The sequence below is a fragment of the Scyliorhinus canicula genome, chromosome 29 (assembly GCF_902713615.1).
Source record: "Scyliorhinus canicula chromosome 29, sScyCan1.1, whole genome shotgun sequence".
Lineage (NCBI taxonomy): Eukaryota > Metazoa > Chordata > Chondrichthyes > Carcharhiniformes > Scyliorhinidae > Scyliorhinus > Scyliorhinus canicula.
This window is the reverse complement of record NC_052174.1, coordinates 5,892,725-5,909,926: the sequence shown is the minus strand read 5'-3', so window position 1 is coordinate 5,909,926 and position 17,202 is coordinate 5,892,725.

Here is a 17,202-nt window from a genome sequence, read left to right as displayed (position 1 = left end):
TCTGGTGGTCAACAAGTCAAATTTGGCCTACAAACTACGCCGTTCCCCCAGCAACCCCTCCTCCGGTGCCTCCGCATATCTCCTGTCCACATCCAGGAGCTCCCCCACCAGTCTCTCCCTCTCCTTCCTCTCCCTCCTTTCCCTGTGGGCCTGGATGGAGATCAGCTCCCCCCGGATCACTGCTTTCAGAGCCTCCCAGACCATCCCCACCCGGACCTCCCCCGTGTCGTTGGTATCAAGATACCCCTCAATACTTCCCCGGACCCTCCTACACACCTCCTCATCAGCCAGCATCCCCACATCCAGGCGCCAGAGCGGGCGCTGGTCCCGCGCCTCCCCCATCTCCAGATCAACCCAGTGCGGAGCATGGTCTGAAATCGCTATGGCCGAATACTCGGCATCCTGCACCTTCGGGATCAATCCCCTGCTCAGGACAAAAAAATCTATTCGGGAATAAACCATATGGACATGAGAGAAAAAGGAATACTCCCGCGCTCTTGGCCTCCCAAACCTCCAGGGATCCACCCCTCCCATCTGGTCCATAAACCCCCTCAGCACTTTGGCCGCCGCCGGTCTCCTACCCGTCCTTGAACTGGACCGGTCCAGTGGGGGATCCAGCACTGTGTTAAAGTCTCCCCCCATGATCAGGCCCCCTGCCTCCAGGTCCGGAATGCGGCCCAACAAGTGCCTCATGAAGCCAGCATCATCCCAATTCGGGGCATAGACATTAACCAGCACCACCTTCTCTCCCTGCAGCCTACCCTTCACCATAATATATCTGCCCTCCTTGTCCGACACCACCTCAGCCGCCTCGAACGCCACCCTCTTCCCCACCAGAATCGCCACCCCCCGGTTCTTCGCGTCCAATCCTGAGTGAAAACCCTGCCCCACCCACCACTTCCTCAGACGAACCTGGTCCGCCACCTTCAAGTGGGTCTCCTGGAGCATAGCCACGTCCGCCTTCAGCCCCTTCAGATGAGAAAATACCCTAGTTCTCTTAACCGGCCCATTCAGCCCCCTCACGTTCCAGGTAATCAGCCGGATCAGAGGGCAACCCCGCCGGCTAGCCATAGCTTATCGACTGCTCGCCCCAGGCCAGCTCACCCAGCTCGACCTGTTCCCCATGGCGATAACGCCTCTCCTCTACCCTCCCAGCCCACACCAGCTCCTTCCTGGCCATTCCAGCAGCAACCCGGTATCCCCCCCCCCCCCCCCCCCCCCCCCCCCCCCCCCCAGGCTAGGACCCCTCCTAGCCGCGACGCACCCTCCATGGCACTTCCATGAGTCAGCTGGCTTCTGCTGACCCCGGCAGCTGCCGCCAAAACCCATCCCCTCCCGGCATGGGGTCATCCCCCTCAGGGGCCTCACGGTAGCATGGTGGTTAGCATCAATGCTTCACAGCTCCAGGGTCCCAGGTTCGATTCCCGGCTGGGTCACTGTCTGTGTGGAGTCTGCACGTCCTCCCCCTGTGTGCGTGGGTTTCCTCCGGGTGCTCCGGTTTCCTCCCACAGTCCAAAGATGTGCGGGTTAGGTGGATTGGCCGTGCTAAATTGCCCGTAGTGTAAGGTTAATGGGGGGGATTGTTGGGTTACGGGTATACGGGTTACGTGGGTTTAAGTGGGGTGATCATTGTTCGGCACAACATCGAGGGCCAAAGGGCCTGTTCTGTGCTGTACTGTTCTATGTTCTATGTTCTATGTCACACCTCCTTGGCACAGCTTCAGCGCGGGAAAGGAAACCAGTAGAGGCCACGCCCCCACCTCCAGCTCCGCCCCCCGCCCCGCGGCGCGGGAAACCAGAGGAAAGCCCGCGCTTTCACACTGCCACACCCCACCCTTCTGACGCAGCTCCCCAAAATCCAGTTTCACCCCAACCCCCAGCCCCATACAGAAGAGAACATATAAAAGACAAACCCCCAACATTCCCCACATACCCCACACCCATACCCAACAGACAGACCCACCCGGAAACAGAGCAAAGAGAAAAACAGCATAAAAAACACATGTCAAAATTGCAGAACAACAACAGCGAAAAACAGCAACGGCCATAATGTGTCCCCAGACCCTAGTTTGAGTCCAGCTTCTCCGCCTGTACAAAGGCCCATGCCTCCTCCGGGGACTCGAAGTAGTGGTGCCGGTCCTTGTATGTCACCCACAGACGCGCAAGGCTGCAGCATTCCAAACCTGACCTGCTTGGCATGCAGCACAGCCTTCGTCCGGTTGAACCCGGCCCGCTACTTAGCCACCTCCGCACTCCAGTCCTGGTAGATTCTCACTACCGAATTCTCCCACTTGCTGCTCCTCTTTTTCTTGGCCCAGCGCAGCACACACTCCCGGTCGCTGAATCGATGGAACCGCACCAGCACCGCCCTCGGGGGCTCATTTGCCTTGGGCCTCCTGGCCAGCACTCTGTGAGCTCCCTCAAGCTCCAGGGGCAAATGGAAGGACCCCGCTCCCATCAACGAGCTCAGCATCGTGGTCACATACGCCGGGAGATCCGACCCCTCCAGCCCCTCCGCCAGGCCCAGGATCCTCAAATTCGTTCGCCTCGTGCGAACGTCCAGCTCCTCTAAGCAGTCTTGCCACTTTTTGTGAAGTGCCTCGTGCAACTCCACTTTCCCCACGAGGACCACGGCCTCCTCCTCCCGCTCAGCGGCCTGCTGCTGCAACTCCCGAATGGACACCTCCTGGGCCGCCTGGTTCTCAAGCAGCCTGTTGGTAGTCGCATTCAGGGAGTCCAGCAGCTCAGCCTTCAGCTCCGCAAAACAGCGCAGAAGAGAAGCTTGCTGCTCCTGCGCCCACTTCCACCAGTCCTCGGGTGTTCCGCCGGCCGCCATTTTGTCCTTCTTCCCCTGCTTTTCTTGGGGAGCTGCTGCAGCTTTTTCCTTTGCCCCACTCCGGGTAAGCACCATAAATTGTGGGGAATGCTCCTCTAGACACCTTCCCCCACCGGGATTCGTCGCAACAGCGCCGTTTGGGGCCCTCATATCGGCCCAAAAGTCCTTAAGTAGCGGGAGCTGTCGACCATGCGGCTTAGCTCCGCATAGCCGCAACCGGAAGTCCTGAGTGTGCTATTTGAGAGGAGGCTGGAGGTATTTGGAAACAGATGGGTCATGAAGCAGAGAGCAGTTCCTGCTACAGAGGGAGGACAGCGAAGGTTTACCAGGCTGATTCCTGGGATGGCAGGACTGGCATATGAAGAGAGACTAAGTCAGTTAGGATTATATTCATTGCCGTTTAGAAGAGTGAGAGGGGGATCACATAGAAACGTATAAAATTCTAACAGGATTAGACAGGGTAGATTCAGGAAGAATGTTCCCGATGGTGGGGGAGTCCAGAACTAGGGGTCATAGTTTGAGAATAAGTAAATCTTTTAGGACTGAGGTGAGGAGATATTTCTTCACCCAGAGAGTGCTGAATCTGTGGAACTCGCTACCACAGAAAGTAGTTGAGGCCAAAACATTGTGTAATTTCAGGAAGGAATTAGGGGCGGGATTCACGCCGTTCCCCCGGCGATTCTCCAGCCCGGTGGGGGGTCGGAGAATCCCGCCCCTAATTCCTTCTTGAAATTACACAACGTTTTGGCCTCAACTACTTTCTGTGGTAGCGAATTCCACAGATTCTCAATTATCTGTGTGAAGAAATTTCTCCTGGGTCTGAGGGGATTTTGAGTAGGTTGAGTAGGTCGGGCCTGTCCTCATTGGGAGTTGAGAAGAATGAGAGGTGGCCTTATTGAGACATATCGGATTCTCAGGGGGTTTGACAGGGTCAATGACGAGAGGCTGTTTCCCCTTGTGGGAGAGTCTGGGACCAGAGGGCAGAATCCCAGAGTGAGGGGGGGTCGCCCATTTCAGACAGAGGAGGAATTTGTTCCCTCAGAGGGGCGGCATGGTAGCACAGTGGTTAGCACTGTTGCTTCACAGCACCATGATCACAGGTTCGATTCCCAGCTTGGGTCACTGTCTATGCGGAGTCTGCAGGTTCTCCTCGAGTCTGCGTGGGTTTCCTCCGGGCGCTCCGGTTTCCTCACACAAGTCCCGAAAGACGTGCTTGTTGGGTAATTTGGACATTCTGAATTCTCCCTCTGTGTACCCAAACAGGCGCCGGAGTGTGGCGACTCGGGGATTTTCACAGTAACTTCATTGCAGTGTTGATGTAAGCCTACTTGTGACAATAATAAAGATTATTATTACAGTGAATCTGTGGAATTCTATAGGGGCTGGGTCATAAGAACATAAGAATCAGAACATAAGAACTAGGAGCAGGAGTCGGCCATCTGGCCCCACGAGCCTGCTCCACCACTCAACGAGATCATGGCTGATCTTCTCTGGTCGTTACGTATGTTCAAGGCTGAGTTAGACAGATTTTTAATCGGTGAGGGAATCAAGGGGAATGGGGGTAAGGTGGGAAAGTGGAGTTGAGGGGTTATCATATCAGATCCATCATGTTGGCATTGAATGATGGAGCAGACTCGATGGGCCGAATGGTCCATCGAGTGCTCCCACGTCCTCAGGTCTGAGGGAAACCTTTTTTGGGATTTCAATCGGCACCGACGAGGGCATTTTTTGCTGATTGACAGTCGCGCTGAGGAGACGGCAGTGAAGCCAGTAAAGCTGTTGCCCAACTGCTTTTCGCCGGCATTCAAGGTCTTGTCACAGTGGAAAGTGTGGGAGGTCCCTTCCTGAGGATATGGTTAACCAGCTTGGGTTTCACAACAACCTGACAGTTAATGAACATTTCTTTCTGTAAATGATCAGCTATTGCGAACTGCGAAATCCCTCTGGCAGTGCTTGGGGGTGGGGGGGGGATGGATGAGGAAGAGTTGGAAAGGTGGGGGCAGGATCTCTACGGTAAAGTGGTGAAGCCAAGAGAGGAATACATGAAGAATCCAGGTTTATGTATCTTAGGGATGGGAGTTAGATTTGTGGCGCTGATGGGGTATAGAGGGGATTAGTGTGCAGGTCTAGTAGCAGTGTCAGTATCTGATAAGTAGCAGATACGAATGAACAGAGCTCAGGCTGTTGAAACTCTATGTGCAACACTCGCTGACTTCCTCTCTCTCAGCTGCTCATTCACCAGATGCGTAACCGACTCAAGCCTCCGGATTTCTCGATTGCTTCTTTGCCTTCTGGGTGGCTTTGGAGTAACAGAATTTCCCGATGTTAGGTGGATCACCCGAGATTTCTCCTCTCTCAGAAATGAAGTGAAAATGAAAATTGCTTATTGTCACGAGTAGGCTTCAATGAAGTTACTGTGAAAAGCCCCTAGTCGCCACATTCCGGCGCCTGTTCGGGGAGGCTGGTACGGGAATCGAACCGTGCTGCTGGCCTGCCTTGGTCTGCGTTAAAAGCCAGCGATTTAGCCCAGTGTGCTAAACCAGCCCCAGGATTGGGCCACACCCTTTACGTTTTGATGTCATTTTATTCTGCCCATTTCCCACCAGCTTGGTATAAAATGTCCTGTCGCTGGTGCTTTAGAGCGTAAGACAAGTACATCACACTCACTGCCGTTCATACGGACTCACTTATGGACAGCCGATCGTGCCTTCATTATATCAATCAATGGGCCACACAGTGACACGGTGGTTAGCACTGCCGCCTCACAGCGCCAGGGACCCGGGTTCAATTCCAAATTCTGGTGACTGTCTGTGTGGAGTCTGCACGTTCTGCCCGTGTCTGCGTGGGTTTCCTCCAGGTTCTCCGATTTCCTCCCACAGTCCAAAGATGTGCATGTTTGGTGGATTGGCCGTGATAAATTGCCCCTTAATGCCCAGGGATGTGCAGGTTACGTGGATTGGCCAAGCTAAATTGCCCCTTACTGCCCAGGGATGTGTAGGTTAGGTTACTGGAGTTTACTGGGATAGGGTAGCGGAGGATGGGGAATTGGACCAGGGGAGGGCGCTTTTTCAGAGGGTCGGTGCAGAGTCAATGGGCCAAATGACCTCCTTCTGCACTGTAGAGATTCTATGATACAGACAAAGCCACAGACTTGTTCTGGTATCAAAATAATAATAATAATCTTTATTGTCGCATGTTACATTAACATTGCAATGAAGTTACCATGAAAAGCCCCCAATCACCATATTCCGGCACCTGTACGGATATAAGGAAGCGCAGTAGCACAAGTGGATACACTGTGGCTTCACAGCACCAGGGTCCCTGGTTCGATTCCTCACTGGGTCACTGTCTGTGCGGAGTCAGCACGTTCTCCCCGTGTCTGCGTGGGTTTCCTCCGGGTGCTCTGGTTTCCTCCCACAGTCCAATGATGTGCAGGTTCAGTGGATTGGCCGTGCTAAATTACCCTTAGTGTCCAAAAAGGTTAGGAGGGGTTATTGGGTTACGGGGATAGGGTGGAAGTTCGGGCTTAATGTGGGTCGGTGCAGACTCGATGGGCCGAATGGCCTCCTTCTGTACTGATTTCTGTAGCCACATTAATGGTTCTCACCCTTGAAGTCCTTCCGTGCTCTTCTTCAAATATGCTGCCATTATCGCTCTCCTCGCTAACCAATCCTTTGCAAATGACTACCCCATCACCAACCTCTCTTTCCTTCGGAAAACCCTTGAATGTCTCCATATTTGAACACACCAATCAGGTCTCCAGCCCTATTATGGCACCCCAGAAAAGCTCATATCGAAGTCGTAGACCGTATTCCAGGTGACTATGACTATTTCCCTACTTACGCAGAGATGGCACGGCGACACAGTGGTTAGCACTGCTGCCTCACAGCGCCAGTGACCCGGGTTAGATTCCGGCCCTGGGTGACTATCAGTGCAGTGTAGAGTTTGCACGTTCTCCCTGTGTCTGCGTGGGTTTCCTCTGGGTGCTCCGGTTTCCTCCCACATTCCAAAGATGTGCCGGTTCGGTGCATTGGCCGTGCTAAATTGCCCCTTCGTGGCCAAAGATGTGCAGGTTTGGTGGGGTTACGGGGATAGGGTAGTGGTGTGGGCCTGTGAAGGGTGCTTTTTGAGAAGGTCGATGCTGACTCGTTGGGCCAAATGGACTCCTTCTGCACTGTAGGGATTCTATGGATTCTATTCAAAAAAATGGATTCAGTCCAAAGATGTGCGGGTTAGGTAGATTGGCCATGCTAAAATTGCCCGTAGTGTCCTAAAAAGTAGAACATAGAACATAGAACAGTACAGCACAGAACAGGCCCTTCGGCCCTCGATGTTGTGCCGAGCAATGCTCACCCTACTTAACCCACGTAACCCGTATACCCGTAACCCAACAATCCCGCCATTAACCTTACACTACGGGCAATTTAACATGGCCAATCCACCTAACCCGCACATCTTTGGACTGTGGGAGGAAACCGGAGCACCCGGAGGAAACCCACGCACACACGGGGAGGACGTGCAGACTCCACACAGACAGTGACCCAGCCGGGAATCGAACCTGGGACCCTGGAGCTGTGAAGCATTGTGCTAACCACCATGCTACCGTGAGGCCCCAAGTAAGGTTAAGGGGGGTCGGATTGTTGGGTTACGGGTATAGGGTGGATACGTGGGTTGGAGTAGGGTGATCATTGCTCGGCACAACATCGAGGGCCGAAGGGCCTGTTCTGTGCTGTACTGTTCTATCTATAATTCTATCTATTCATTATCCTTCTCAGGCAGTCTTTTGCCCTACTTTATTGTTCATGGGCAAGGCCAGCATTTATTGCCCATCCCTAATTGCCCTTGAGAGTAATAAAGAGTCACATGTTGGCCAGACAGGGCAAGGGTGGCAGATTTCCTTCCCGAAAGGACATTAGTGAACCAGATGGGATTTTACATCAATTGATGACAGTTAGCCTACAAATAAATCTCAATACCCTGTGCAGGATCATTGCACAATATGAGCATCCGAAATAGGAGCCGATGAAGACCATTCGGCCCCTCGAGACAGCTCTGCTATTCGATAAAATTATGGTTAATCTGTTTGTGTTTCGAGTTCCTCATTCTTCATCGACCTCCAATAACCTATTTACTTCCTCCTTTGAAACGTTCAGTGACCCCCCCCCCCCCCCCCCCCCCCCCCCGGGCCTCCACCGTCCTCTGAGGTCGCACAACCCTGTGGGAGAAAATAATTCTCCTCATCTCCGTCTCAAAAGGGCGACCCCTAATTTTGAAGCATTGAATGAGCCTTTTAAGGAGATATTAGATCTGACGATCAAGTGTTTGGTTTTCAGGAGCGTAGTTTTGTGGCTAACTTTACTGGGGTTTGCTTTCAATTCCAAATGCATTCATTGAATTTAAATTCCACCAGCTGCCAGGGTGGGATCTTAACATATGGAACCCCCAGTCCCAGAACTTTAGCTTGCATCTCTCAGTTATTAATCCAATGGCTTTACTGCTTTGTCACCTTCCAGAGCCTTTGACACATTTGACTACACTGACCTCTTCCAAATGCTCTCCTCCATCATCCAGCTAGGTGAGGCTGCCAGATGCTTCCTCCAGCTTTACATATGGAAAGGCTAAAGTAATTGGGCAGGATTCCAAGGTCCCCCAGCTGTATGTTTCTCGGCTGAGCGCCATTCGCTGGCGGTGGAATTCTCTGCTGCCGCCACTTGTCAACGTTATTTCCCACGAGTGGGGGTGCGCTGCCGGCAGGAAAAGAGGATCCCAAAGGTCGGAGAACTGTCTCCGGTCCCCACCTCAAACTCTGCTCTCTTTCGACCGATTCTATCCCTGTGCCTGGTGACGATTTGAGACTGAGCCAGACCTTTAACTGCACCGGTGCCACGTTTTACCCCATAACCGTATATTTGCACCAAGACCACCATTTCTTTTTCTTTCTTATTTAAACTTTTTAAAAATAAATTTGGAGTGCCGCAATTATTTTTTTCCAATTGAGGGTCAATTTAGCATGGCCAATCCACCTGCCCTGGTTGCGGGGAGATTGTGCAAACTCCACACGGATAGTGACCCGGAGGCGGGGTCAAACCCGGGTCTTGGCTCTGTGAGGCAGCAGTGCTAACCACTGCGCCTATCGTGCTGCCCCCCCCATGACCACCCATGTAAGATCACACATTTCCACTCCTCATGTTTCCTTTCTTAATTCCAGAATGAACTATTCCAATATGTGGAATAAGGGGGAAATTTTAAGGGAGATGTGCGAGGGAAGTTTTTTACGCAGAGGGTGGTGGGTACCTGGAACGCTTTGCCAGCAGAGGTGGTAGAGGCGGGCACAATAGCATCATTTAAGATGCATCTGGACAGATATATGAATGGGCGGGGAACAGAGGGAAGTAGATCTTGGGAAAATAGACAACAGGTTTAGATAAATAATCTGGATTGACGCAGACTGGGAGGGCCGAAGGGCCTGTTCCTGTGCTGTAATTTTCTTTGTTCTTTGTATTCCTGCCTGACCTCCCCCAATGTGCACTCACTGACTTGAGGTCATCCAAAATTCTCCCGTCTGCGTACTAACTTGGATCAAATGGCGCGCACTCATTGCTGCTGTGCTCGTTGACCTCGACCGTCAAACTACGCTGCAATTTTTCGAAATCCTGATCCGGGCGACCCTCCCTATCTCTGTAATTTCCTCCGGCCCACAGCCACCATGATCGTCAATGCTCTTCTCATTCCAGCATCTTGAGCATTCCTGACTCTCATCACACCGCCATTGTTGGCCGTGTCATCAGCTGCCTGATACTCAAACTCTGGATTTCCCTCTGTAAACCCCAGCACCTCTCCACCACAGTTTCCTCCGTGGTAGCATTGTGGATAGCACAATGGCTTCACAGCTCCAGGCCCCAGGTTCGATTCCGGCTTGGGTCACTGTGTGTGCGGAGTCTGCACGTCCTCCCCGTGTGTGCGTGGGTTTCCTCCGGGTGCTCCGGTTTCCTCCCACAGTCCAAAGATGTGCAGGTTAGGTGGATTGGCCGTGATAAATTGCCCTTAGTGTCCAAAATTGTCCTTGGTGTTGGGTGGGGTTACTGGGTTGTGGGGATAGGGTGGAGGTGTTGACCTTGGGTAGGGTGCTCTTTCCAAGAGCCGGTGCAGACTCGATGGGCCGAATGGCCTTCTTCTGCACTGTACATTCTATGATAAAATTCTGTGAAAGACACTCTGCAAAACCTCTCTCTGACCAGGTTTTCGATGATCTGACCCAATATCTTTTTATGTGACTCACTCTCTTATGTTAGTGTCGGGTAGTCCTATGTGGGACCCCGATTAAGATTGACCTATAAATTCAAATAATTGTTTATTCCCATGTTTCTCACTCCTGCTTATTGTCCCACTTTTACTATCTCTTGTTGTGCTCGCTTATTGTTGCCCCTGTTTACTTATCATGGGCTCCTGCCAGTCAATGGTTAGAGGTCTTATGGAGGCTACATTCAGCCACAAGTGTCACAGTTAAGGGATACATATTGTATCAGAAACATCATCAGAGGAATATCGGCCTTTGGGCCCAGGCAGCCTTAAGCAGAAGGTGAGCTCTTGTATTGGAGTAAAAGATCTTCAGGTTTGGCAGGGAGATGTTTTTGGCTCAGGTTCCTCACTTCAAATCATTGGTGTTCCTGTCAAAGAGCATTGCAGAAATGGTGAGGCGTGTAAAGGAGCAACGGCGAACGACGGGTGAAGCAAGTGAGTGGTGATGCAGAGGACCGCAGAATGGTGAGAGATGGTGAGAGCGGCCGCAGAATGAGGGGGGGAAGTGAGGAATGAGGAACTTTGATGAAGACTGACGTGGAATGATTACAGCTAACAAGGAGTGGGGAATATCGTCAATAGGTCGCTGAAAGTGGCAACGCAGGTGGAGAAGATAGTCAAGAAGGCATACGGCATGCTTGCCTTCATCAGCTGAGGCACTGAGTATAAAAATGAGCAAGTCATGCTGCAGCTGTATAGAACCTGTATAGAATATGGGCGGCACGGTAGCACAGTGGTTAGCACTGTTGCTTCATGGCGGCAGGGTCCCAGGTTCGATTCCCGGCTTGGGTCAGTGTCTGTGCCAAGTCTGCATGTTCCCCTGTGTCTGCATAGGTTTCCTCCGGGTGCTCCGGTTTCCTCCCACAAGTTCCGAAAGACGTGCTTGTTGGGAGAATAGGGCATTCTGAATTCTCCCTCTGTGTACCCGAACAGGCGCCGGAATGTGGCGACGAGGGGCTTTTCACAGTAACTTCATTGCAGTGTTAATGTAAGCCTACTTGTGACAATGATAAAGATTATTAAGATTATTATTTCCTTTGTTCGGCCACACTTGGAGTATAGTGTTCAACTCAGGTCGCCACACTACCAGAAGGATGTGGAGGCTTTGGAGAGGGTGCAGAAGAGGTTTACCAGGATGTTGCCTGGTATGGAGGGCATTAGCTATGAGGAGCGGTTGGATAAACTCGGTTTGTTCTCACTAGAATGACGGAGGTTGAGGGGCGACCTTATACAAAATTATGCGCGTCATGGACAGAATTGACAGTCAGAAGTTTTTTTCCCCAGAGTGGAAGAGTTAATTACTAGGGGACTTAGGTTTAAGGTGCGAGGGGCAAAATTTAGAGGAGATGTGCGAGGGAAGTTTTTTACAAAGAGGATAGAGGGTGCCTGGAACCCGCTGCTGGAGGAGGTGGTGGAAGCAGGGACGATAGTGATGTTTAAGGGGCGTTTTGACGAATACATAAATTGGGTGGGAATACAGGGATACGGACCCAGGGAGGGTAGAAGGTTTTAGGTTAGACGGGCGGCATGGTCGGCGCAGGCTTGGAGGGCCGAAGGGCCTGTTCCCGTGCTGTACTGTTCTTTGTTCTTTCTGTGAATAATAATGAGAAAGGATAGCCAAGTCCGGTGATGCATATCGAAGGAGGTTCTGGATCTGGCGGGTATGGTGGACGTTATTGATGAACGATAAAGGGTGATAGGGTGGGTTGGGGAGATAGGGTTCGGTTGATGGTTGTATTGGTAAGTGATGAGGATTGCTAGCTTAAGTAAACGTGTCGACTAACAGGGAGAGAAAAAATAAAGCTGCATTGAAATGCAGGGAAATAATTCCACATGCTTCCCAGAACATTGTGGAGGGAAATGTGGACAGTATAAAAAATGTGTAAAAGAGAGAGCTGAAGGCAAATTGAAGGCTAATTAACAAAGTGTATTCTCATAGAATTTACAGCGCAGAAGGAGGCCATTCGGCCCATTGAGTCTGCACCGGCTCTTGTAAAGAACACCCTACCCAAGGTCGACACCTCCACCCTATCCCCATAACCCAGTAACCCCACCCAACACTGAGCAATTTTGGACACTAAGGACAATTTAGCATGGCCAATCCACCTAACCTGCACATCTTTGGACTGTGGGAGGAAACCGGAGCACCCAGAGGAAACCCACGCACACACGGGGAGGATGTGCAGACTCCGCACGACAGTGACCCAAGCCGGAATCGAACCTGGGACCCTGGAGCTGTGAAGCGATTGTGCTATCCACAATGCTACCGTGCTGCCCTTAAGATTGTATTGAAGAATGTAGTGAGGACGTTTGCGCAAAGTGATTTCAGGAGACTTGGGGACAGTACCATTTATTCTTCCAACATATTCTGGGAGAGAACTACATCAGAAGGACCTCCGAAGCAGAACTCTGCCAGTCTACAGAAGTGCAATACCTTTATACGCTGATAGCCATGGACCAAGAACACTGTTTAAATTCTAGTGCCGTCCGCCTGTCGGTTTATTTTAAACAGATGTCCCTGGATCCAGGTGGTGCATGGTTTGCAGACAGGGTGCCTCCGAGTTTATGAATTTCCAGTCCTTCCGGATTTTCCTGAGGCTGTGTCTAATCTGTGTCTCGGTGTCTGTTCCTCCTACAATAAACCTGTTCCTTCTGCAACAAATAGCCACGACCTTGAGGAATCCACGGCTCGGCCTGGGAAACACATCGTCCTGATATGTGTAAAGTTGACCGTTGATGGAAACATGCAGCTACTGGTGTGTTTCACTCCAAGTGCATGAATATTGGTTATAATCCTTTTAATAAATTCACATGAGTTTAATTAGCTTTTGAATTCTGAGTAAAGATAGAAAAATTAATAGAGGTGAGGGACTTCATTGAGGATAACCTAAAAAGTGGGAAGGAGTTATTTTTGCACTCGTTCAGAGGAGGGGGTGCAATGATGTGTCATATTTTCCTTCAATGAAAGAAAGAACAGAAAACACTGCACAGGTTAAAGTGTTAAGGTGGCCATTTAGCTGCAGGTTTCACTCCATGCTTGTCAATATATGTAATTTTGAGCCACATATCAGCGCAACATAAATGATCTTGAAACATTCTTTGCAAACAAAAGGAATAGGTTCAAGCCTTGAACCTTTTTCAAATTACCCGGGAGCTTGGGTCGCCTCTCGTTCCCCAAAGTCTTCCCCATAGCAACGCCTTGGCCAATCACAGTCAACTTGCCAACCAATCAGCACCCTTTTCTCCACTTGTACAAATTGTTGCGGTCGTTAGAAATTTGGTACTCTTGTGTCTGTCCGGATGAGTGAAAGACAAAAAAGCTCCAGCAACTGATCTCTGCATTCAGTGATATGATTAGCGAGGAGTTAGAAGATGCTGAGAACTGGGCAAGATATTGAACTGAGGAGCAGCTCAGGAAGACAACAGGGGAAAATACAGTTTAAGTCAATTCTGAAGTGCAACAGTAATAAGGTTGGTGAGCTGCAGGTAGGGATCAGTTCATGAGAATATGATATAGTTGCAATAATGGAGAGCTAGCTCAAACAAGGGACTGAATGTAGACGTGATATTCCTGGAATAGTGGTAAGGTCACCATGCTGGCAATCCAAAGGCCCAGGCTAATTCTCCAGGACATGGGTTCAAATCCATTGGGAGAATTCTATTAATGAAAGTTGTACAGTATTTCCAATCTCGCCTCTCTAATGGTAATCATGAAACCATCATCGATTGTTGTACCGTCTGGTTCACGAATGGCCTGGAGGGAAGGAAATCTGCTGTCCTTACCTACTGTGGCTTACATGTGACTCCAGTATCACAATAATGTTGCTAACTGTTTTAACTGCCCTCAGATCAGGCCCAGCAAAGTCTCAGCTGGGAAAGAAGAAGCAGGGAAGAGTGGTGGTCTTTGCGATAGATGCTGGTACAACCCCGAAAAGAGACAATGTGCTTTAAGCGAGAGAGGGGGAGCTGTAACACTGCCGGGTGTTCACGATAGACCACCAAATAGTGGGAGGCAAATTTCAGAAGGATTTAAAAGCAAGGTCCTCATGACATTGTTGCAGCGATAGTTGAAGAAAAGCAGGAAGCCAAGCAACTACAGGCCACCTCGTGTTAGCCTCAGTGTTGGGGATGCTTTGAGAAATGATAATTCATAACAAAATGGATTGTTACTTGGGGAAGTGCTGGTTAATTGAAGAAAGCCAACATGGATTTGTCAAGGGCAAATTATGCTTAACCAACCAGCTACAGTCTTCTGATGAGGCAACAGAGAGTGTTGATGAGGGCAATGCAGTTGATGTGGTATACATAGACATCCAAAAGGCATTTCATACAGTGTGGGTCTACTTGTGAGCGATGTTATCGCTCATGAAGTAGAAGGGACAATAGCAACATGGGTATGAAATTAGCAGGGTGACAGGAAACAGAGTGTTCTTCAGACTAGAGGAAGACTTGCAGTGGGGTTCACTAAGGGCTCTGCTCTTCTTAAAATATACTAATAACCGAAACCATGGTTACGGGGCACAATTTCCACTATTTGCAGATAAAAGAAGACAAGGAAGTATTGTGAACTGTGAGGATAATGTAGAACCTCAAAAGGGGCGTAGGCAGCATGGTGGAATGGGCAGGCAAGTGGCAGATGAAACTGAATGTAGATAAAAGTGAAGTTTATTATTTTGGTAGGAATTACTTAGCGAGACAGTATAGGGTACAATTCTAAAGGGTGTGTCGGAGTAGAGAGACCGGAGGGTATATGAGCATAAGACTTTGAAGGTTATAGGTCAAGATAACAACATGGTGAATAAACATGGCACCCAGGACTTTATGAAGAGGGGATTAGAGTACAAAAGTTATGGCAAGTATGTAAGTCGCATTGATTTTGCCTCAACGAGAATATTATGTCCAGTTTTGGGCTGGACATGTTATGAAGGATGTGATGGTATTGGCGATAACACTGAGGAGATTCAAGAGATTGAGAAATGCAGAGAAATTGGAGAGGGCCAGAACACCACACGATATAAGAGCCGACTTAGGCCATTCGGCCCATCAAGTCTGCTCTGTCATTCAATCATGGCTGATATGTTTCTCATCCCCATTCTCCTGCCTTCTCCCTGTACCGCCTGATCCCCTTATTAATTAAGAACCTATCTATCTCTGTGTTAAAGACACTCAGTGATTTGGCCTCCTCAGCCTTCTGCAGCAAAGAGTTCCACAGATTCATCAGCCTCTGGCTGAAGATATTCCTCCTCATCTCTTTTTTAAAGAAACGTCCCTTCAGTCTGAAGCTGTGCTCGTATCCCCCCCCCCCCCAACACACGCCGATTCTCGGACCCGGCGGGGGGTCGGAGAATCCCGCCCATTGAGAGCCAGAGAGCACGGCTTTGAGATAATTGCCCAAAGAAGCAATGGACTCATGAGGAAATAAACTCCCGTTTTTCAAATGGGAATTGGATTATCCGGAACGGAAATATATTCAGAGATATGGGAGACAATACAGGCTCAATGGTATAACTTTGAGGGGAGTACAGGGGTAAAGAGACCTTGAGGTTCAAATGCATATTGTCTGAAGGTGGCCAGGTGAGTCGAAACAGTTGTTCATCGAATCATAGAATCCCTACAGTGCAGGAGGCCAATCGGCCCATCAAGTCTACACCGAGCACCCTACCTCGGCCCACTCCGCCGCCCTATCCCCATGAACCCACCCACCTTGGGTTCACTAAGGAACAATTTAGAACGGCCAATAGACCTAACCTGCACATCTTTGGACATCTTTGGACTGTGGGAGGAAACCGGAGCACCTGGAGGAAACCCCCACAGAGGCGTAGAGCATCAAAGCAAGAAAGGTATGCTCCACCTCAGAAAATCATTGGGCAGACCACATTTGGAGTGTTGTGTTCACTTCTGGGCCCCTTACTGAAGGAAGGATGTCAAAGCCCTGGAGAGAGTGCAGAGGAGATTTACGAGAATTATATCAGGAATGAGGAATTTTAGATACAAGGAAAGATTGGAGAAATTGGGCTTGTTCTCCTTGAGGCAGTGAGGATTGAGGTTCAAAATTCTGAACAATTTTGTCAGGGTAAAGAAGGATATTCTGTTTCTATGTGTCGGCATGTCAATGACTCGGTGGTCACAATTTCAAGATGGTCAGCGCGGAGCGAGATGAGGAGTAACGTGTTTACTCAGAGTTATTGGGGTTTGGAATGCGCTGCCCGGGAGAGAGGCGGAGGCGGATTCCACGGGAGGTTTCAAAAGAGAGCTGGATGTATTTGACAGGGAGGAATTTAGAGGGCGACGGAGACAGGGCTCGAGAATGGGACAAGCTAGGTAGTGCTTTCGGGAGCTGTTGCAGAAACGATGGGCCAAATGGCCTCCTTCTGTGCTCCAGAATTCTATGACACTAGGGCACGAGGTGAATTGCTTCTTCTGTAGACCGGCACATACATGATGGACCAATAGGCCTCCTTGAGTGGTATAACCATCCAATGAGAATTTGAGATTGGAGTCCATCAATTATCCTCATATGGAGTGGGATGTGCCGGGGTACATTGGGGCGAATGGTGTTGGGTGTTGGGAGAGGGGGAATATCGAGAACAAGGGGGAGTGGGATACCTGAAATATGTACAAGTGAACCTTGTTGATCAAGGTGTTCATTGTTTACTGAGGACAAGAAAAAATGGTGATCCTGATTTTGAAAATGAAGAGGGGCAAGTGGGGCTTGTGTCGGTGTCCGGGGAGCATTCATCACAGCAGCGTTAGGTTCCAACCAGTTATGGAAATGGGCAGGGAAATAGATAGATAGATAGAATTTACAATGCAGAAGGAGGCCATTCAGCCCATCGAGTATGCACCGGCTCTTGGAAAGAGCACCCTGCCCAAGCCCCCACCCCCACCCTATCCCCATAACCCAGTCACCCCACCCAACACTAAGGGCAAGTTTGGACACTAAGGGGCAATTTAGCATGGCCAATCCACCTAACCTGCACATCTTTGGACCGTGGGAGGAAACCGGAGCACCCGGAGGAAACCCACGCAGACACGGGGAGGATGTGCAGACTCCGCACAGACAGTGA